Raw genomic sequence first — 24260 nt, forward strand, 5'->3', positions numbered from 1 at the left:
TAGGCATCTTCTGTGAACGCTTCCATCACAGAAGGTATGAGCAGGAGACTCAAATAATTGATACTTGATGGTGAGCTCTGGTTAATAATTCTGATTTAAAGCAGAAAGTCGATACTGTTCCATTTTTCTGATTTAAATTAAGTACATGATATCTTGTGTGTACCACTACATGGTTATGTGAGAAGTTCTTTTCCATCAGGTAGGAAGAAGGCACAGTAGCAGTCTATTACTCTTGTTTCTTAGTGTCTTTCATAAACTTATATTGTTTGATCTTACCTGTGCTAACAAAAAAAATTAATGAAAAAATATGGACTTATGATTAAGATGAAATAATACTCCTCTGACTTCTTCAGGGCAATGGCAAGAAAATCAGATGAGAGATCAGTGCTCTTTCTGGTTAGAGAACAGACTCAAAGAGATTTAGTTGACACTCAGGATGTAATTCTTCGTTGTCTACATTATAGGACGACTTTCGCCCTGGCCGGTTGGCTCAGCGGTAGAGCGTCGGCCTAGCGTGCGGAGGACCCGGGTTCGATTCCCGGCCAGGGCACATGGGAGAAGCGCCCATTTGCTTCTCCACCCCTCCGCCATGCCTTCCTCTCTGTCTCTCTCTTCCCCTCCCGCAGCCAAGGCTCCATTGGAGCAAAGATGGCCCGGGCGCTGGGGATGGCTCTGTGGCCTCTGCCCCAGGCGCTAGAGTGGCTCTGGTCGCAACATGGCGACACCCAGGAGGGTTGCAACATGGCGACGCCCAGGATGGGCAGAGCATCACCCCCTGGTGGGCAGAGCATCGCCCCCTGGTGGGCGTGCCGGGTGGATCCCAGTCGGGCGCATGCGGGAGTCTGTCTGTCTCTCCCTGTTTCCAGCTTCAGAAAAATGCAAAAAAAAAAAAAAAAAAAAAAAAAAAAAAGACGATTTTCGCTACAGAAACCAGTGATATCCTTATATTTGTACCTACAACTTTTTAATATGTTGCCTACCCACTTTTTAAAATGTACCTGTAATCAAGTATTTACAGTACAACTTACCTATGCTGAGAATGCATATAACCACTAACATAAAATCATAGAATTTAATGGCAATGAACAGAGAGGAATAAAAAGGTTAAGTGGCAACTCTGCATATCTAGGATGCCAGTTCTTCAAGGATCAGGCAAAAAAGCAAAGATACTAAAAAGACAGGGAGTCAAGAGGCAGAGACCCAAATTAATCTGCAGAACAATCTCCTGAGGAAAAAAAAGTATCTATACACATAAGTATGACAAATTACTAACATCTGAGAGACCTGGACATTGTCAATGCTTGAAAAAAAGTCCTATTTCTGTAAACTAGGCATTCAATAGATATATGTATAGTTGAATCCAGAAATAAAGAAAATCATATGAAGAATGCTCAGCTTTTCTTATGAATACCTATCAACAGCGCTTTTGAAGTGAAGTGGATAGCACAAAGTGACTTAAACAATAAATCAATGAGAATCTAGTCAAAATTTAGGAGACTTCAGTGAGACAGATACATAATTATACATACAATGTTAACACTGCACCCTATAGAAAGACATTTAGAGTTTTTCTAAAAAAGCCATACTAGTGTGGAAATAAAAAGTATAAGGGCAAACAGCTAATCTCTTTGTGCACAACTGTGAGACCTTAAACATTTTTCCTTCCAAATGTAACATAATAGATTCCATATTCACTGAAAACTTACTATCCTACAGTACTGCTGTCCAATAGAACTAAAATGCAAGCCATATACGTAATCTTCAATTTTCTAGTAGTTCTATTTAAAAAGTAAAAAAAGGAAGATGGCAGTGAAAGCAGCTCCAAGGGCCCATCCTTTTTTTTTTTTTAATTTATTCATTTTAGAGAGGAGAGGGAGGGAGAGAGAGAGAGAGAAAGAGAGAGAGAGAGAGAGAAGGGAGGAGGAGCTGGACCAGGCAAGCCCAGGGTTTCGAACCGGCGACCTCAGCATTTCCAGGTCGACGCTTTATCCACTGCGCCACCACAGGTCAAGCAGGGCCCATCCTTCAACAGAAATATTAAAAAACAGAGCAAAACTTGTCAGAATCTTCTTAGAACTCTAGAAAATAGTCAAAGGTTTACAAAGACTGAACAAATGCTTTATCAAAAGGCAACTTAAAAATGATAGGAAAGTTTTGTGGAACTTTCACCTGTCATAGGCCTAAACCTACTCTCCACTCCCACATCTCAGCACTTGTCTTAAAACCCTCCTCTCCACTCCTACACCTCAGCAGTCGTCTTAAAAATGGCAATCTGTTCTCAGCATGAGCTCCTGGTCCCTGGTTCCAGATAGAGCAGAATACACCACAGTCTCAAAGAACTGTGTCTGGAGCTATGTGAAGGATCAACACAAGGCATTTGTGTTTCTCAAATGTAAACACAAATGCAAACAACCAGCTGCTGCCAAGGACAAAATCACAGAGGCTAACAACAGATGCACCAAAAGCCTGGAAGAAAAAGCTGAGAAGACAATTGCATTAGAAAATTAGAGCAATCATAACTGATCTCAGGCCTTAGTCAGGTTGTTCAGCTGGTTTGTTGCATATCAGTAAGCCAAGGTTGCGATCCCTGGCCAGGGCACAAACAAGTATCAATCAATGCATGCATAAATAAGTAGAACAAACTAATGTCTCTCTTAAATCAATTAAAAAAATGTTTTTAACTGATCTCATATACTGGGGAATTCAGAAAGCCACATGCACACATGACACAACACGTGTTCAGTAAGATCTGAGAAGACCCTAGGTTTTTATCTTGGGCTGATCTTTAGGTCACAAGCAGGAAGTAAAGAGTAAGGCAAAGTTGTAAAGCGCTTGGCTAAGGACTGAAGGAGTGCATTGGTACAGAGATCATCTGTAAGGACTGGGCTTGTTTTTATTTATTTCTTTTCTTTTTTTAGTTTCTGGTGTTCAAGGAAATCTGTCAAAGGACCAGAAAACCACAAGCTAAAGGAACAGAAACTTCAGATCCCACACATAGCAAAGAATAAAGACTAAAAAATAGTTTAGAAATATAACTAAACAAACTATTACATCCCATAGCAACAAAAAGAAACCCTGAATTATCTAATTTCCAGAGTTATGTATGACATTATAATATTCAAAATTTTCAGTTTTCAAAAATTCATGAAGCATGAAAAGAAACATGAAAGTTTGGTTTATTCATAGATGAAATTAACAGAAACTTTCCCTGAGGAAGCACATACATTAAACTTCCTAGACCAGTGGTCGGCAAACTCAGTAGTCAACAGAGCCAAATATCAAACAGTACAACGATTGAAATTTCTTTTGAGAGCCAAAATTTTTAAACTTAAACTATATAATAGGTACATTCCTTATCGAGGTAGCGCCTGCATGTGGTATTTTGTGGAAGAGCCACATTCAAGGGGTCAAAGAGCCACATGTGGTTCGCAAGCCGTGGTTTGCCGACCAGGGACCTGGACAAACACTTTAAATCAACTATCTTAAGTATACTAAGTTAAAAAAACAAACAAACTAGGAAAATAATGTATAAAAAATAAAGAAACAAATTATAAAAAGTACCTAAATAAAAATTCTGATGTCAGTTAATAAGTAAAATGAAAAATTTATTGGAAAGTTTCACTAGTAGATTTGAGCAGAGAGAAGAATTAGTGAGCTTAAAGACAGGTAAACTGAAATCTTCAATCCAGTCTGAGGTACAGAAAGAAAAATGAAGAAAAAGGAACAAAGCCTCAGAAACCTGTGGGACACTACAAAACGTACCAATATACATACAATGGACAGTCTCAGAACAAGAAAAGAGAATGAGGAAGAAAAAATATTTGAAGAAAAAAAGGGCCAGAAAACTTTCCAAATTTGATAGAAGACATAAATCTACACATCCAAAATGTTAAACTCCAAAAAGGATAAAGAGTTAGAAACTAAGACACATAAAATGATCAAGTTGTTGAAAGACAAAAATTCTTGAAGATGTGAGAGAAACTCATTTATATACAAGGGATTAAGATTCATTTTCTCACAGGAAACAAACAATGCAAGAGGCAGTGAGATGACATATTTAAAGAGGTGGGGAGGCTCTGGGCTCAGCAGACAGAGCATCAGCCTAGTTTATGGATGTCTCGGGTTCAATTCTTAGTGAGGGCACACAAGAAAAGAGGTTATCTGCTTCTCTCCTTTCCCTCTCCCTCTCCCAGAGCCAGTGGCTAGACTGTTTCAACTGTGGCCCTGAGTGCTGAGGATGGTTCAGCTGGTTTCAATGCATCAGCCTCAGGCACTAAAAATAGTTCATACTCGAGCACTGGCCCAAGATGGGTTGTCAGACTTTTCCCAGCAAGGGTGCATGTGGATGAAGTCTGTCTCACTATCTGCTATCCTCTCACCTAAAAAATAAAATAAAAAATAAAATAATAAATAGCTGGGGTAAACATTGTCAACCAAGAGCTATACACAGAAAAACCATTTCTTCAAAAGTGAAGGAGAAATTAAAACCTTGTCAGAAAACTAAAAAGCTAAGGGAGTTTGATACAAGTAGATCAGCTCTACAAAAACTGCTAAATGAGTTCTTCAGTTTAACATAAAAGGACACTAGAGAAAGCAATATGAAAATAATAAAGAACTCTGGGTAAGAATTATGACATGGGTAAATATACAAATCCATTATTAAGGTATCTTCGGTTTGTAACTTCTTTTTGTTCCCAATAACTATAAATCTAGATTAATAGTCACATTAATGTATAAAATGTAATGTGACAGTTACAACATAAAAGGGAGTAGAGAGCTGTACAGAAACAGAGTTTTTATATCCTATTAAGGCTAAGCTAGTAACAATTTAAAGTTGTTAAAAATTTAGGATGTTAATTGTAATCCCCACAGTAACTACTAAAATATACCTTAAAAATATAGAGAAAGCTAAGCAATTAGAAGGGTAAAAATACTACAAAAAATCAAATGCACAAAACAGGAAAAAATGGAGAAAATAAAGAACAAAAAAGGTATAAAATATACAAAAAACAAACATCAAAATGGCAAAAAGTACTTTACTATCAGTAATGATTTTACATGAAAGTAGATTAAACTCTCCAATCAAAAGGCAGACTGTCAGAAAGGATTATAAAAAAAATATAATCCAACTATATAGTATCTACAAGAAATTCACTTTATATCGCAAACCACAAACAAATTAAAAATGAGAGAATGGGAAAAGTTACCCCATGAAACGATAACCAAAACAAAGTTGGAGAAGGTATATTAATACCACCACAGTCTTAAAGTAAAAATTGTTGTATTGATAAAGGTCATTATACATCAAGAAGATTTCAGTACCACACTTCCAATGATTAATACAGCATCATCTATAAAAAATGAAGTACTGGTATGCTACAATGTGGAACCTCACAAATATAATGCTAAATATAAGAAACTATACACACATGGTCACATATTACATGATTCTATTTATATGAAATATCCAGAATAAGTACATCTATAGACAAAATAATATAGATTGGTGATTGTCAGTGAATTCAGGATGGGAAAGTAACTACTTAATGGATATGGTTTTGGGGGCAAGGGGTTAGTTAGGGTGATTAAAATGTTTTGGAACTAGATACAGATGTTGGTTGCACAATATCATGAATGTACTAAATGCCAGTAAGTTGTATACTTTAAAATGATTATACGTGTTAAATGGTTAAATTTGGCCCTGGCCGGTTGGCTCAGCGGTAGAGCGTCGGCCTGGCGTGCCGGGGACCCGGGTTCGATTCCTGGCCGGGGCACATAGGAGAGGTGCCCATTTGCTTCTCTACCCCCACCCCCCTCCTTCCTCTCTGTCTCTCTCTTCCCCTCCCGCAGCCAGGGCTCCATTGGAGCAAGGATGGCTCGGGCGCTGGGGATGGCTCCTTCGCCTCTGCCCCAGGTGCTGGAGTGGCTCTGGTCGCGGCAGAGCAATGCCTCGGAGGGGCAGAGCATCGCCCCCTGGTGGGCAGAGCGTCGCCCCTGGTGGGCGTGCCTGATGGATCCCGGTCGGGCGCATGCGGGAGTCTGTCTGACTGTCTCTCCCCATTTCCAGCTTCAGAAAAATACAAAAAAAAAAAAAAAAGTTAAAATTGTGAATTCCACTTAAATTAAAAAAAAATAAAAACAGACAAAATTAATATTAAATTTTACTTAATCCTATATCCAACATAATTTTAATAGAAAATCAATATAAGTAACTAATGAGATATTTTACATTTTCTTAACCACGTCTTCAAAATTTGGTACACATTTTACATATATAGCACATGCCAATTCTAACTAGTGCTTGATAATTACTTATTGTTAACAGCTACCATATTGGACACAGATTCTTACAAAAAGATTATAAAAATAAGTTGACAGGTAAACTTATATTTCAAGAAAACATTCTAGCATACAACACTTATAGCTAATCCCCAATGCTTTCTCTTTTCTATAAATTAAAGAACCCACCTAAAAAGTAAATATACGGAATTATTATCCTTGATTGCATTTTCTTCCTTGGAATGCTCTCTACTCCTATGTAAAAACCCTATTTAATTCTCGTCTTGGCTTCTAGAGGTTGTAAACGTTTCTCCCTCTGATGAATCCAACGTTATTTATCATCTATACTCTTCTTAGGCAGTTACTACTCTCGTGATATCTGTAACATTATCTTCTCCTATTTAACTTCAAATTTCTCCCATTTACATCTTTAACTGCCCTGCAGTACTCATAGTACCTCCTATATATCAAGAACTTAACATTAGACATTCATCTGTTCTATCACAACTCTTTCTACCGCAACTAATAAACTGTATTTCACATGCAGGTGATAACACCAAAAGGGTATCTGCAACATTCACTCCTTTTTTTTTTTTAATTTTTTATTTATTCATTTTTTAGAGAGGAGAGGGAGAGACAGAGAGAGAGAGAGAGAGAGAGAGAGAGAGAGAGAGAGAGAGAAGGGGGGAGGAGCTGGAAGCATCAACTCCCATATGTGCCTTGACCAGGCAAGCCGAGTTTTGAACCAGCGACCTCAGCATTTCCAGGTTGATGCTTTATCCACTGCGCCACCACAGGTCAGGCCTCCACTCCTTTTTTTGTGTGACAGAGACAGAAAGAGAGAGAGACAGACACAGACAAAGACAGGTAGATAGGGACAGACAGGAAGGGAGAGAGATGAGAAGCATCAATTCTTCGTGTGGCACCTTAGTTGTTCATTGATTGCTTTCTCAAATGTGCCTTGACCGGGGGGCTGCAGCAGAGCAAATGACCCCTTGCTCAAGACAGCGACCACGGGGTCATGTTTATGATCCCACACTCAAGCCAACAACCCCTCACTGAAGCCGGCGATCTTAGGGCTTCAAGCCTGGATCCTCCATGTCCCAGTCTGACGCTCTATCCACTGCGCCACTGCCTGGTCAGGCTGCAACATCCACTCTTAATGAATGGTATTCAGCTGAACTAAATGACCTGAGTCCACACAACCTGAATTAGGCTACTTGGCACCCTTAACTAAAAAAAAAGAAAAAAAGCAGGGCAACTTCAAGACTTCTCTTCAGCAGGAGTCTTCATAGTAGTTTAGGGGCTATTCTTTAGCTCCTTAACTGACAGGTCAGCTATGAAGGAATAAAATCTGATGGATAAAAATCATTCCTGTCTTAAAAGCCGCACTTTCCATACAGGGACTAAAATATCTCATAACGGTCCCATGGACATGTTTAAGTCCTTACAAGGGATATGTCCAGGTAAAAGAATACACTAAACTCAGGGTAGACCAAAGGTCTGGCTTTCCACCAGGTATATACAGTAACCTCCCTTTTTATGTAGTTTTGATTTGAGGTTTTGGTTACCTGCAGTCAACAGTGGTCTTACAATATTAAATGGAAAAGTCTGGGAAAAAAACCTCATAAATATTAAATTGTGTGCTGTTGTAATGTGATGCAATATCATGCCACTTCACTTCATCCTACCCACAGATGTGAAGCATACCTTTGCCCAGTGTATCTATACTGTGTATGCTACCGTTCCTTTAGTCACTTAGTGCGGTCTCTGTTATCAGATTACACAATTGTGGTATCAGTGCTAATAATGTTCAAGTAACCCTTACTGTATTTATTGTCACTATTGTTCTAGGTTACTATTAGTCATTGTTATAATTGCTTACTGTACCTAACTTATAAATTAAACTTTATCATGGCTATATATGCATAAAGAAAAAATAGTAGCTATAGGTGGCACTACTGTAGTTCATTCACAATCCTTCAGGTCCAGGTGCTATCTACCAATCCACAATGTCACGTAATACAGTTGACATTGTATCTTCATCAGGATTCCAGAGAACCAAAGTTTAAAATGTTAACCCAATATCATTCTTCCATAAAGGAGAATGAACTTGGTTAAGTCTTTATTACTATGTAAAACTGCTAAATAACTGCTAAATTGATGGGAATATATTTATATACATATCTAATTTAAAGTGTGCTTTCTCGTAATTCACTTTATTAATATCAGCTAAATACTGATTAGATGTACTTTATTCATTATAATATTCTAACTGTATACAAGTAAAAATCAGTAAGTGATATAATTTTTAAGTAATCTGAGTTGCATATATGAAAAACTGCTGCTTTTAACAAATAAGATCCTCCAACAACACATCACCTAATATGTCACTGACAGAGGTAGAAAAACTTATGATAGCATTTTACTTAAAAAGTAGACTGTGATAAAACATTTTCAAACATCATCAAGTATGTATCTGGAGTAGGGAAAAGGAGGTGAGAGAGTTTACAAGACCTGCCAGTCAGTTTGTGCTGGCACAGAATAGATGTATTTCAAAGTAGAGAGGCAGGACATATGCTCCTCTGAGTCAAGTCTCCTGAGAAGAAAGTCTTGGCAGATGCTAGTTAACCAAAAGAACAGGAATCCCTTTGGAGATCAAAACAGACACCCTCTCTTGATACAGTTAAGACCAAAATAACTAAGATTTAGTTTCGGAATCAGTTTTCCTTAGTGAGATCCCCTTAAACCTCTCCATTTTCCCATACTGAATTACAAAGATAGTAAGTGATAAAGCAAGGAATCAAATGAAGGTCTGAGTACAAAGCCTCGGCTTTTTACCATCATTACAACCAAGTAAGTGGATGGTTGATGTAAGTCACTGATAAAAAAAACAGTATTTACATTTTTATGGACTCACCTACTCAAAAAGAAATTATTTCATCTCATTCTTCAGGGTTCCAAGAAGCTGCTGGATTCCTGTACAGTAAGTTAAAAAGCAATCTTTCTGGCACGTGTGCACACAGACACATACACCTGCTGTGTGTGGCATAGTATTCAACTGCCAATATAGGAAATTTAGCAGGATACCTGTTTACTGAGTTGTTTGAAGTGTACTGACCATGCTTCAAAGCAAAAGGGTTTCATTTTAAATAAAACTGACTTCATTTTTTTTATGGTAATTAAATGAAATAAATACGACAAAATTAAATTTATTTTGACATTAAAAAACATTTTTATGTTACATTTTTTGAGTTATGCTTTTTAGAATTCATAAAAAAGAGGGGTTAAAAAATAAAAAAATGACAAAATAGTTATCTTTTTATATATATAGATACATTCTTAAGATTTAGTAAATTCAGCAGGTCCTGGCACGAATGTGTTAAGTTTTTTGGCATTCTTTTTTTTTTTTTTTTAATATATAAATAAATTTTTATTTTAATAGGGTGACATCAATAAATCAGGGTACATACATTCAAAGAAAACATTTCCAGGTTATCTTGTCATTTTTAAGTTGATTCTGGTTAACTTTATTTATCTCCTCACCCCATAAGCTCTAGGCATACAAAATTCTTATAATCACAGTGTTTCTTCTCGGGGTTCACAAGTCCTGAAATTGAGTTTCATTGTCTCTGATTTGTGTGGTTTGGGTTACTGGATAATCCTTGAACCCATCATCCCACAGAGGATAAACCCACCCAAATCAAAAGGTCTGACAGTAAAGAAGGAATGATTCCCCCAAAGAAAAGTAGGGCACTTTTAACAGAAGAAGCCTCGAGATACTCTTGGCATATTAAAACATTAGATGGTCGCCTGACCGGGCAGGTGGTAGGTACAGTGGACAGAGTGTCAACCTGAGATGCTGAGGACCCAGGTTCGAAACCCCAAGGTCGCCAGCTTGAGCAAGGGGTCACTGGCTCAGCTGGAGCTTCCTGGTCAAGGCACATATATGAGAAAGCAATTAATGGACAACTAAGGTGCTGCAACAACAAGTTGTGCTTCTCATCTCTCTCCCTTCCTGTCTGTCCCTGACTGTCCCCCTTCCTGTTTAAAAAAAAAAAAAAAAAGATAGTCATTGCAGTATCAAAAGAGGAAACATGGAAGTAGATTTAAGATAAGGTAAAAAAATAATCATTTAAAGTGAATGGCACATTATGAAAGTAGAGTAAGCAAAATATATGCAGTTAGTGCTCGACTTATGACCATGATTGGTTCTGACAGACCGGTCGTAATATGATTTGGTAGTAAGTTGAGTGGGCTATATGTACAGTACTGTGAAATGATGTTATAAAAATCTTTAAGTCATATTTTATCATAATTTTCTTTCATTATTGCTATATAATCATAATTTTCTTTGTTTATTTTATGCCATTTGTATCATTTCTACACCATGTTGTTTCTTATTTTACATTTGTCAGGTTTAAGTAAAACAATGCATTACCAGTACAACTGGTTTAATATTTGCAAAGACAATTTCCTCTTGGTAGACATCTTGGGAAGGGTTTGATGAAAAATATCCAAGAGCCTGACCTGTGGTAGCACAGTGGATAAAGCATCGACCTGGAAATGCTGAGGTCGCTGGTCTGAAACCCTGGGCTTGCCTGGTCAAGGCACATATGGGAGTTGATGCTTCCAGCTCCTCTCTCTCTGTCTCTCTCTGTCCCTCTCTGTCTCCTCTCTAAAATGAATAAATAAAATAAAAAATTAAAAAAAAAAATATCCAAGACACAAAACACAAATTGCTGTACCGAGTCTGGGATAACAGTTGAAATGGTACATGCGGAGATGGGAGTGCTGCCGGAAGCTGGTCCGCACTGTTGTACACCCAGCTGGGCAACGCTTGCGCTGCCAGACATGGAACAGTCGTGGCTAGTGATTGTGGTCGTAAAGTCAAATGGTCGTAAGTTGCATAGGTCGTAAGTCAATCAATATTTGTATGTTATTCTTGCTTGAACTGGAAGACTACTGAAGGTAACAAACATGATTTAGATTAAATAGAAATCTACTGGTGAAGGCATTGTGTATTTAAAAGGAAATTATTCCAGGCTTCTGCGCAGGGGGAATATCATTAAACTGGTATCTAAAAATAATTATATTGAAAAATATTATAGGATCAAGAAAGCTTGGAACAATCAGGAGCAGAGACAGAAAGGTAGCTAGGAAGATGTTATCTGAATCCAAATGCTATTTTAATAATGAAGCCTGGGAATAGGGCAGTGTCTTTATAGAAAAAGTAGCAGGCAAAATCCTAGATCTATTATTCTCAACCAAACTCAGACAGAACAAGTACTATGAAAGTAAGAAAAGGGGGTAAACTAAAAATAAAGGAGTCAAAGATAAATTCCAAGACGGTGCACTATATAGTGTAAAAGATGTAGAAAAGAAGTTGTCAATATAGAACAAGAGTTCATTTGTCAAGTGTGGTAAGAACACGCAAAGGAAATAACTCAAAAACCAAGGAGAGCGTAAATAATTCAACAGTCCCCAGCACATAATAGATGTTAGATGAATGGATTGGATGTCTTTTTCAAGTCTAGTACTAATAATGTATTCAACAGAAAGTATCCAAAGATAAATAAAACACAACCCCTGTCCTCAGAGAATTCACTATACAACTAACAAATAAATAATAAAGGCAGTAATTTTGTTTTACTGCCACCTGAGTTCAGAGGAACAAGTGATGGATTCTGGTAATGAAGTTTCAAGAGTGAATCAGAAGCTAGTGTAAAAGAAAAGTAGACTATACTACTGAAAATGAGGTGTGTTTTTTTGCGGGTTTTTTCTGAAGCTAGAAACGGGGAGAGACAGTCAGACAGACTCCCACATGTGCCCGACCGGGATCCACCCAGCACGCCCACCAGGGGCTATGCTCTGCCCACCAGGGGGCGATGCTCTGCCCCTCCGGGGCATCACTCTGTTGCGACCAGAGCCACTCTAGCGCCTGGGGCAGAGGCCAAGGAGCCATCCCCAGCGCCCGGGCCATCTTTGCTCCAATGGAGCCTTGGCTGCGGGAGGGGAAGAGAGAGACAGAGAGGAAGGAGAGGGGAAGGGATGGAGAAGCAGATGGGCGCTTCTCCTGTATGCCCTGGCCGGGAATCAAACCCGGGACTTCTGCACGCCAGGCCAACGCTCTACCACTGGGCCAACCGGCCAGGGCCTGAAAATGAGTTTTAAGAGAATTCTTTTAAGAAAGTAGTCAGTGATGGGGGTCAAAATACTTAAGATAGATAAGACAATCTGAGGAATAGTGTAATAAAAGCCAAAACAATAGTTTTGTCTTAAAATACAAAAGAGAACCCCAGCTTACTGGAAGTGTGATCTGAATGCAAAAGTACTCATCAACTGACACCAATAAATGTGGAATACTCATTTCTTCTGTAATAGAGAATAAATAATAATTCATACTTATTAATATCAATTTGTTAAGCCAAATCATTTTAAGTAGGATAGCTTGCCTTTTAGAAAGGAATAGCTATAAATACATGTTTGAATTTTTTATCTCTCTTCATTTCATAGAAGATTCAGATTCAGCCTATAATGATACCTAAAATACTACCTTAGGTCTTTTTTTTTAATTTTTAGAGAGAAACATTGATTTACTGTCCCATCTATTTTGTATTCACAAAGTGCCTGCAATTCTGGCATACTGGGACAACACTAACCAAAAGACCTGCCAGGCCAGGGCTTACCTTAGATCTTAAAGCAGAGGTCAAAACAAACATAAATGAGCAAAGATGACTGTTTTCAGTGCTTATGACACTTGTAGTGGTGGGAATTGTGGCCGTGTAAAGGGAACACTAAATACGCTCCTGCAGCTGCCTTATAAGAATGCAGCCTCAGTATTATAAGAATGTTTTGATCTTTTTAGAGAAGCTAGAAATCCTGCCTATAGAAATCTCACAGTTTCTTAAATACTGCCTCTTAAATATATGTGGACTGGTTTCACCCACAACTATCATCGTTCAACAGAAATAAAAATCAGTTTTATCCCTTAACACTGCATTTACCTATTTTTAACTAGAAAACTAAGTGATCATAACATATTTTAGGATTTCCCAAATAATGCAAGCAACAAGAGCAGCTAATTAGTACCTTATCCTCAATTCCTTAAATTAAATGTCACTTTAATACATTTTTCATTTCAGAGTGCTATACACATTTTGCTTCCAAATAGAAAATAGAAAATCTGTAAAATCTCAGCAAATTCACTTAATAGTGACCACCAAGGGTCTGGACAGTTGGCTCAGTGGTAGAACGTCAACCTGACTTGTAGAAGTCCAGGGTTTGATTCACAGTCAGGACACACAGGAGAAGTGACCATCTGCTTCTCCTTTGATACCCCTCCTCTCTCTGTTCTCCTCCTGCAGCCATGACTCAATTGATTAGAGCACACAGGCCCTGGGTGGGTGCTGAGGATGGCTCCACGGCACTTCTGCCTCAGGTGTTAAAAATAGCTTGGTTGCAAGCACCAGCCCCAGACGGGGGTTACCAGGTGGATTCTGGTACAGGTGCACGTGGTAGTCTCTCTCATTATCTTCCCTCCTCTCCCCTTAAAAAAAGCAAAAGCAAAAACAAAGCAAACAAACAAAAAACGACCAGGAATCATGGCCCAACTTTTTCTAGATAAAAATTCCACTGGCTCAAAGATTTCTAAATTCGCATTTAAGGACCAGCTCCCGAGAATGTTTTAGAAACACAGATTCCCAAAGTCCCCTCCCTGATTCCTAAAGGATGAGACTGAGCAGACCTGCATTTTAAATTTCTGAAGTAGCTCTGATGTGTAGCAGTATTTGGGAACATTAGCGAACTATAAGACTAATCTTAAATTATTCAGTAAAGTGGTCATTATAAAATTCTACTAAGGATAATTTCTACCACTTCAAGCAATATAGCTAGCTACTCTAGTTTTAGGTTTAAGACAATCTTAAAAAATTAAGTTCCAAATGAAAGCCATAATACAAGAAACTCCATAATCAAAGCAAATATACTGATTAAAGATAGTCTGGTGATCTCAAGATTTTTAATAGCTCCTTACCATGAACTTATAACACTAATCATCTCTGACTCTTTCCTAACTCACTCATAGTTTCTCCAAACACAGTAGCATTCTTTCTGCCTGACGGGTTGGTGGCACAGTGAATAGAGCATCAACCTGGGACACTCAGGTTTCCGATTCGAAACCCTAGGCTTAAAAAAAAAAAAAAAGAAACCCTAGGCTTGAGAACAGGATCGCTGACATGATCCCAAGGTTGCTGGCTCAGCTTTAGTCCCCAGGTCAAGCCACATAAGAGAAGCAATCAATGAACAACTAAAGTGAAGCAATTAAGAGTTGATGCCTTTCATCTCTCTTCTCTCACTCTTTCCCTTCCTGTCTCTCTCTCTCTCTCAAATCAATTTTTAAAATGCTGTGTTGAAAAAAAAAAAAAAAGACTCGTTAAAAAAGCCCCCAGCATTCTTTCTATTCCTTAAACAGTTTCATCCAACCCTGGGCCTCTGTTCTTCTTGTTCCCTTTACTTGGATGCTCCCTTGAGATATTCCATTGGCTGCCTCCTTAAAATGTCAGCTAACATAAATCCATCTCAGTGTGGATTCACCCAATCTAAACAAGTTCCAACACCCAGTTTCCCCCCATCCCAATCCATTACACTATTTCTTTCCCTAGTTTTACTTTCCTCCTAATGCTTCTGACTATCTGAAATTATCTTATTTACTTATTTCTTTTGGATATTCATTGTCTGTCTGAGAATAGAAATTATGTTCTATGTGAGCAAGGACCTTTTTATCTTTGCTCATTATTAGACTAAGAATAGAATCTTATGTGAAATTTAGTATGTGCTCAATACATTATTGTTGAGTAAATGAACAGAAAAGCATACAAACTTAATCTTAGTCTCAATTTATTAATGTGCCACATAGGTGAATCTCCATAGACAATAAAACGTTTTATAAAATTTTAGTCTTAAACAAGACTAAACTAGAAAAATGTCAGTTTCCTAGCTTCTTCTACAATCCTCCTCTCAGCTCCCTTCCTCATTCCCCTGTACCACTGTGGTCAGGTAATTTATTATTATTATTATTATTATTATTGATTGATTTTAGAGAAAGAAAGGGGGACAGAGAGAGAGCAAGAGAGAAAAAAATCAATGTGTTCCTGTCTGTGCCCTGTCTGGGGATAGATCACACAACCTTTACATATCAAGATAATGCTCTAACCAACCAAATTATCTAGCCAGGGCTATTATGGTCAGGTAATTTTTACTTGAGTTAGGTAAACATAAATGAATCCAGAAGCCACTATAATGACATGGAAAGGTGAAGTATACACAGTACATTCTTACAATTCAAGCAAAAACCAAGAGATACAGAACTTTGTCAGTTATATGTGTCATTCAGAGAAGACCACCTCAGATCTCAAGAGTAATTTGGCTTTCTAGGAACCAGGTGCACTCTGAATCCTAAGAGAGCAAAAAATGAGTAGAGGTAAATCAGAGAAAAGGGCAAACAGGAAGGAAGGGGAAGAATGATTTTCCTGATAGAAGATTATTTTATGCAAAGGGCTCCTATTTCTTCAAGTTCACCATTGAAATAGCATTACTAAATAGCATTACAGACAATACAATTAGCAACAAAACAACGTGCAGTGTGAATAAAAATACATAGACGTCCTGGCTGGTTGGCTCACTGGTAGAGCGTCAGCCCAGCATGTGGAAGTCCCGGGTTTGATACCCAGTCAGGGCACACAGGAGAAGTGCCCATCTGCTTTTCCACCCTTCCCCCTTTCCTTCTTCTCTGTCTCTCTCTTCCCCTCCGGCAGCCAAGGCTCCATTGGAGCAAAGTTGGCCCGGGCACTGAGGATAGCTCCATGGCCTCCTCCTCAGTGCTAGAATGGCTCTGGCCGCAATGGAGCAACAACCCAGATAGGCAGAGCATTGCCCCATGGTGGGCATGCCCTGTAGATCCCAGTCAGGCACATGCTGGAGTCTGACTGCCTCCCTGCTTCTAACTTCGGAAAAATACAAAATAAAATAAAATAAAATACACAGAAACAGAGAGGAGATAAACTTAATAAAGTGTGACCATATTACTTTTACATAGTTTGTACCAAAGCTGAAAAGAGAACTAAACTGGGAACCAAGAGCCACTATTTCAGAAAAACTTTAGTACAACACTAAAATATTTTTTAAATTAACATTAATTCTTAAAAATATTCTTGGTAAAGAAATATTAGAAAGATACTCCTTAATATGGTAAAAGCAGTTTAGAACACAATAAGTAATACCATACTTCAAAATAAAATACCTGAGGCATTTCTATTATAGCCAGATATAGGATACTGCTTTAAAAAATTAAAATTAGCCTGACCAGGAAGTGGTGCAGCGGATAGAGCATCGGACTGGGATGCAGAGGATCCAGGTTTGAAACCTGAGGTGGTTGGCTTGAGCATGGAGTTGCTGGCTTGAGCAAGGGGTCACTCGCCCTTCTGTAGCCCTCCCACCCCCCATCAAGGCACATATGAAAAAGCAAATCAATGAACAACTAAGGAGACTAAGAAGCCACAACAAAGAATTGATGGTTCTCATCCCTCTCCTTTCTTGTCTGTCTGTCCTTGTCCCTCTCTCTGTTTCTGTCACACACACAAAAAAAATTAAAACTACAGTAATGATTAAATGAGGAAAAGAAAGAGAAACAAAGTATATATGTTGATTTAAAAACTACCTATTGGCCTGACCAGGCAGTGGTGCAGTAGATAGAGCATCAGCCTGGGACACTGAGGACCCAGGTTCAAAATCCCAAGGTCTCGGGTTAAGCGCAGGCTCACCAGCTTGAGCGTGGGATCCTAGACATGACCCCATAGTCACTGGCTTGAGCAAGGATTCACTGGCTCAGCTGGAGCCTCCTCACCATAACCAACCCCCGTGAAGACACATATGAAAAAGTAATCAATGAATAACTAAGGTATTGCAACCAGGAGTTGATGCTTCTCATCTCTCTCCCTTCCTGTCTATCTGTCCCTCTCTCTCTCTCTCTTTAAAATTACCTTATTTGCAGATTATATAACTGTTTACCAGAAGAAAAAAAAAGCAAAGTTATTATTAGAAAAATAAGAATTTTCGGTTTCCACTCCAGTGTCTAAGAAGCCGGGAAGCCACCAATTTGTGCTAACAAGTAAAAAGCTGAACTGCTGCCCCCCAAAATTGGAGATACAGGCAAATAAATACAGAGAATCACAATCTACTGGAGCACAAACCCAGCAGCAGAGAGCAAAGTCCTCTGCAGGAAACAGTGCCACAGTAGGGAAACTTGAGGTACATGGACCAACTGCTAGAGGCTCAGTGGGGCAATTAAGATAAAAACTCCAGGTAGACCCAGTCACTGAAGTGCCCCACATTTTCGTGAGTTTTACCTCTTGGAGTTCTACCAGTTCTTACAGTGAATAGCAGAGAAACACCCCTCCATGCTTCCAGAAAAGAAGAAAAAAGGAAGCATTTTGAAATACAGTATAGCAGAGCATTCTGTTAACAGTTTGCCCTTGGCAGAAATTACTTAACCAGAGCCTAACCTCCTGGAGGTTTTATCTGCACCTAACTGGTCTAGAGGAAAAGAAATCCCCCCTCCAGCCATCCTGCCCTACCTAAGAGGGGTGAAGGGTATAAAATAGACTTAAAAAATTCACAATCCAGAGACACATGATCACATAAAGACTAAGACTTAAGTAAGTTCTGGAGATCAAATGTACAGCAATGTAATTATAATTAACAATACTAAATTATATACTCGAAACAGACACCATAAGAGGGTACATCTTAAGTGTTCTTACAACACACACATACACTCACATACACACACACACACAAAAGGAAAGAAAGGAACAAAGAAAAATAAAGAAAAAATAGTAACTACATGCTGTGGTGGATATGGTAATTAGAATGATTATAGCGACTACTTCACAATGTATACATATACTAAAACATCAAGTTATACACTTAAGTATAAACAATTTCTGTAGATCATACCTCAATGAAGCTGAGGAAGGGGAAAAAGATTTAATAATAGGACTATGAAGGATTTCCCACACCCCCACACTACCACTACACATTATTAAAGGCCTATTTGTAGCAGTTCCTTTTAACCAGTACATCAAGTCTGGGCATCAAGAAAAGATTACAAATTTCCGGCTAGGTGAGAGCAGAGCGAGGTGAGAGCAGAGCGAGGTGAGGTATGTGAATGCAGTGTTTCCTGAGTTTCCTTTGTGTAGATAGTTCTACTGCAAAGATGGTCAATGTGCCTAAAACCTGAAGGGCTTTATGTAAGAAGTGTGGAAAGCATCAGCCTCACAAAGTGATCCAGTATAATAAGGGAAAGAATTGCCAGTCACCCTGGGAAAGGAGCGCTATGATCAGAAGCAGAGTGGCTACAGTGGGCAGACCAAGCTGATTTTCCAGAAGAAGGCTAAAACAACAAAGAAGATAATGCTGACGCTTCAATGTGTTGAGCCAACTGCAGATCCAAGAGGATGTTGGCCATCAAGAGATGCAAGCATTTTGAAACTGGGAGGAGATAGGAGAGAGGGCCAAGTGATCCAGTTCTAACTTTTGGGATTTTTGTTTTCTTTTTGAGAGAAAAATGTTGCAGTGATAGAAAATTACTTGTATGAAAATAAATGCAGTGAAAAGGGAGGGAGGAAAAAAGGAAGGAAGGAAGGAAGGAAAGGAAGGAAGGAAGGAAAAAATTCTAAGGCATAGTAAACTGCAAAAACAAAGAACCCACACACAATTTAAGGGACAGCATCAGATATGACAGAAATGTAGAAAGGAAGAATTTAAAACAACTATGATTAATATACTAAGAACTCTAATGGATAAAGTAAACAGCATGCAAGAACAGATGAGCAATGAAAGTAGAGATGGGAATCCTGAGAAAGAACCCAAAAGAAATTCTATTGAGATCAAAAACACTGAAACCTAAATGGAAAATGTCTTTGATGGGCTCATTAACAGACAATACAGCTAAGGAACTATTTCTAACTTATGGATAGCTCAATGGAGACCTCTAAGACGAAAAAGCAAAGAGAAAAAAGGCTTCAAAAACAAAAACCCAAAACAGACTATCTAAGAACCGTGGGACTACTAAAAAAATGTGTAGCATACATGTAATGGAAATACACTAGAAGAAGAGAGAGAGAAGAAATATTTGAAACATTAAGAACTAAGAATTTACCCAAATTAATGTCAGATACCAAGCCACAGATCCAGGAAGCTCAGAAAAAACCAAGCAAGATAAACACACACACACAAAAAAGTATATCTAAGCATAATATTTTCAAACTATACAGGAAAAAAAATAAAATAAAGGAAAAACCCTGAAAAAAGCCAGAGGGGGAAAAACACCTTATATGTAAAGGAGCAAAGATAAGAACTACATTTGACTTCTCCTTGTAAAACATGCAAGCAAGAAGAGATTAGAGTAAAATATTTAAAGGGCTGACAGAAAAAATATCCACCAAACTGGAATTTCATATCCCACAAAAGTATCCTTCCAAAGTGAAGGAGTATAAAGATTTTCTTAAGCAAATAAAAATTGGGGGAATGTGTTGCCAGTACACCTGTCTCACAAGAAATGCTAATATATATAAGTAAGTTCTTTAGACAAGAAAAATCATACAGGTCAAGATCCTGGATCTACATAAAGAAAGAAAGAAAGTACAAGAGGTAATAGTGAAGATAAAATAAAACCTTTTACTTTCCTCATTCTTAACTGAGCTAACAAACAATAGTTTGTTAAAAAATAGCCTGACCAGGCGATGGCACAGTGGATAGAGCGTCGGACTGGGATGCAGAGGACCCAGGTTCGAGACCCCAAGGTCACCAGCTTGAGCGCGTGCTCATCTGGTTTGAGCAAAAGCCCACCAGCTTGAACACAAGGTCGCTGGCTCCAGCAAGGGGTTACTCGGTCTGCTGAAGGCCTGTGGTCAAGGCACGTATGAGAAAGCAATCAATAAACAACTAAGGTGTTGCAACATGCAATGAAAAACTAATGATTGATGCTTCTCATTTCTCTCCATTCCTGTCTGTCTGTCCCTGTCTATCCCTCTCTGACTCACTCTCTGTCTCTGTAAAAAATAAATAAATAAATAAATAAATAAAATTTTTAAAAAAGTAAAAAAAAATAATAATAACAATATATCCCAATATGTATGTTTATGTAAACATGTATGTGTGTGTACATATATGAAACATCATTAGAACAGAAATCAATGAAACTGAATACAGAATACAAAAAAACAGAGAAAAATCAACACCACCAAAAGCTGGTTCTTTGCAAAGTTCAATAAAGTCTACCAATGCTAACTAGGAAAAAAATGGAGAAAATACAAATTACTTATTTCAGAAATAAAAATGGAGACATTACTACAGATCTCAAAGATGTTAAAGAAATAATAAAATACTATGAAAAATGCAATGTTGACAAATTTGATAAACTACATGGAATATATCAATTCCTTGAAAGAAAACAAAACTCACAAAAAAAGAAACAGACAATCTGAAGAGGACTATATATTTATTTTAAAATTTTATTCAATAATTACAATAACCTTCCAAAGCAGAAAGCCCCAGGTTCACTTGGGTTCACTGATGAATTCTCCCAAACATTTAAAGAAGAAATTATACCAATTTTCTACAATCTCTTTCAGAAAACAGAAACAGAAGAAATACTTAACTCATTCAGTGAGACTAGTACTAGCCTAATATAAAAACCAGATGAAACATTGCAAGAACATGTCAAAAGGGAAAAAAACTTCAGATGAATATCTTTCATGAAGATAGATGCAAAAATTTTCAACAAGATATGTTAACTGTAACTAAACATAACAATGTGTAAAAAAAAATATCACAAATCAGGTGGGATTTATCCCAGGTATGCAAATCTGGTTCACCATTAATAAATAATCAATTAATGTAACCTATCACCATCAACGAGTTAAAACAAAACATTTTGTCAACAGGTGCAAACAAAGCGTTAGACAAAATCCAACACCCATTCACAATGAAACTGTCAGTAAAGTAGGTAGGTAATATCTTGAAAAAGAGTATGAAAAAAACCACCTATGGCTAACATGTTTAATGTGAGAAATTAGAAACTTTACCACTAAGATCAGGAACAAGGCAAGGGAGTTCCCTCTTACCAGTTTTTCAACAACATATTGGAGATGCTAACCAATGCAATAAAACAAAACAAAACATAAAAGTAGATATATTTCCCAACACTGGATTTAAATTTCTAGTTAATGCAAATAAATAAATAAAGTATATAAATTGAGAAGAAATAAAACTGCCTTGTTCCCAGATATAAGATCACTAATTTAGAAAATCTGAAAGAGCTTATGTTAAAAACTCCTGGAACTAGTAAGCTATTACAGCATGGTTGCAGGTTACAAGGTTAATATATGAAAGCCAATCACTTTTCTATATTCTTGTAATTAACAACTGGAATTTAAAATGAAAAACAATGTTATTTGCATTAGTACCCCCCAAATGAAATATATAAGTAGAAATCTAACAAAATATGTATAAGATCTATAAAAACTATAAATCTCTAATAACAGAAATCAAAGGACTAAATAAATGAAGAGATACTTAATATTCATGGATAAAAGACTCAATATCGTCAAGATGTCAGCTCTTCTCAACTTGGTCTATAAATTCAATGAAATCCCAAGAAAATTACAGCAAATTATTTAGTGTATATCTACAAACTGATTCTAATGTTTATATACAAAGCAAATGACCAGAATAGTCGACACAGTATTGATAGAGAACAAGTTGGAAGACTTATACTACCTGGTTTCAAGACTTAGTTTAAATTTACAGTTATCAAGACAGTGTGGTATTGGAAGACTAGACAAATATATTGCTCAATGGAGCAATATAGAGAGTCCTATACAAAAAACACTCATAGTCAACTGATCTGTCCTTTGAAAAAGGAAAAAAGGCAATACAATATAGCAAAGATACTCATTTTAACAAATGGTGCTGGAACAACTGTACAGCCACATACCAAAAAAATGAATGTAGATATAGACCATATAACCTTCACAAAAATTAACTCAAAATGAATCAACCTCAAATGTAAAACACAAAACTATAAAACTCCTAGAGGATAAGAGGAGAAAAATCTATATATAGGGCCTTGGGTTCAGCAATGACTTTTACATATAACACTAAAGGCATGATACATGAAATAAAGAATTTATGAGCTAGACTTCATTAAAATTAAAATATTATGCTCTGCAAAAGATACTGTCAAGAGAATGGAAAGACAGGCCATAGTTTGGGGGAAAATATTTGCAAAAGATATATGATAAAGAATTATTATCTAAAATATACACAAAATTCTTAAAGCTCAACAATAAGGAAACAATATGATTGAAAATGGAACCGCCCTGGCCGGTTGGCTCAGCGGTAGAGCGTCGGCCTAGCGTGCGGAGGACCCGGGTTCGATTCCCGGCCAGGGCACACAGGAGAAGCGCCCATTTGCTTCTCCACCCCTCCGCCGCACTTTCCTCTCTGTCTCTCTCTTCCCCTCCCGCAGCCAAGGCTCCATTGGAGCAAAGATGGCCCGGGCGCTGGGGATGGCTCTGTGGCCTCTGCCTCAGGCGCTAGAGTGGCTCTGGTCGCAACATGGCGACGCCCAGGATGGGCAGAGCATCGCCCCCTGGTGGGCAGAGCGTCGCCCCTGGTGGGCGTGCCGGGTGGATCCCGGTCGGGCGCATGCGGGAGTCTGTCTGACTGTCTCTCCCCGTTTCCAGCTTCAGAAAAATGAAAAATTAAAAAAAAAAAAAAAAAAGAAAATGGAGCCAAAGACTTTAATACCAAAGATGATACACAGTTGGCAAATAAACATGTCAAGATTTTCCATATCACATGCCATCTCAAAACAAGGAGATTCCTCTAAACACCTAATAGAATGGCAAATCTAAAGAACATTGGTAACATCAAATGCTGGTAAGGATGTGAAGCAGCAGCAACTCTCTTTCATTGCTTGTGATAATGCAAAATGGTACAGCCACTCTGAATGACAGCTTATTGGTTTCTTACAAAATTAAACACACTCTTACCATATAAGACATAAATAGCATTCCTTGGTATTCACCCAAAGGAGCAGAAAACTTATGTTTACATAAAAATCTGCACACAGATGTTAATGGCTGCTTTATTCATATTTGCCAAAACTTGGAAGCAAACAAGATGTCTTTCTGTAAATAAATGGATAAACTGTGGTACACTAAGACATAGGAATATTATCACTAAAAAGAACTGAGTTATCAAGCTATGAAAAAACAAGGAGGAATCTTAAATGTATACTGCTAATTGAATGAAGCCAGTTTGAAAGGCTACACACTATATAATTAATTCCAACTAAATGACATTTTGGAAAAGACACAAACAGTAAAAAGATCAGCAACTGCTAGGGGTTTGGTCAGGCAGGGATGAGTAACAGCACAGAGGATTTCTAAGGCAGTGAAACTACTCTATACAATACTATAATGGTGGATACATAGCATTGTTCATTTGTCCAAACCCAAAGAATACACAACGCCAAGAGTAAACCCAAATGTAAACTACAGACCCTGGGTGATACTGATGTAGGTTAATCAATTGTAACAAATGTACTACTCTAAAGGGAGATGATGGCAATAGTAGGAGCTGGTCAAGTCACAGGACTCTTGCTCAAAACCCTGTTTAAGAGCTACATATTTAACTCACGGTAAGAGGCCAAATCCCAAAGACTCAGTTTTGGAAAAATAAAAAGATAAAATTATATTATTATGCCTTTAAATAAAAGCTGGAAATATTTACAACATGATGGCATCATGGCTATCCCCTAGCCTTTAAAGGTTACCTTTATTTTCCCCTTTTATAATCACAAACAATAAAACTATCTAAAACGAAATGAAGCAATCCAAATTCTAATAATAAGC

General features: G+C 37.8%; 1 protein-coding gene and 1 pseudogene across 1 annotated transcript in view; one reads left to right on the forward strand and one right to left on the reverse strand.

Moving 5' to 3' along the window:
• The window catches only part of SPRED1 (sprouty related EVH1 domain containing 1), a 126670-nt gene that overhangs the window by 79066 nt on the left and 23344 nt on the right, over window positions 1-24260 (reverse strand). The gene's annotated exons all lie outside the window — the stretch shown is intronic.
• On the forward strand, window positions 18554-18870 carry LOC136335063 (large ribosomal subunit protein eL42-like; annotated as a pseudogene).

The sequence above is a fragment of the Saccopteryx bilineata genome, chromosome 4 (genome assembly GCF_036850765.1).
Source record: "Saccopteryx bilineata isolate mSacBil1 chromosome 4, mSacBil1_pri_phased_curated, whole genome shotgun sequence".
NCBI lineage: Eukaryota > Metazoa > Chordata > Mammalia > Chiroptera > Emballonuridae > Saccopteryx > Saccopteryx bilineata.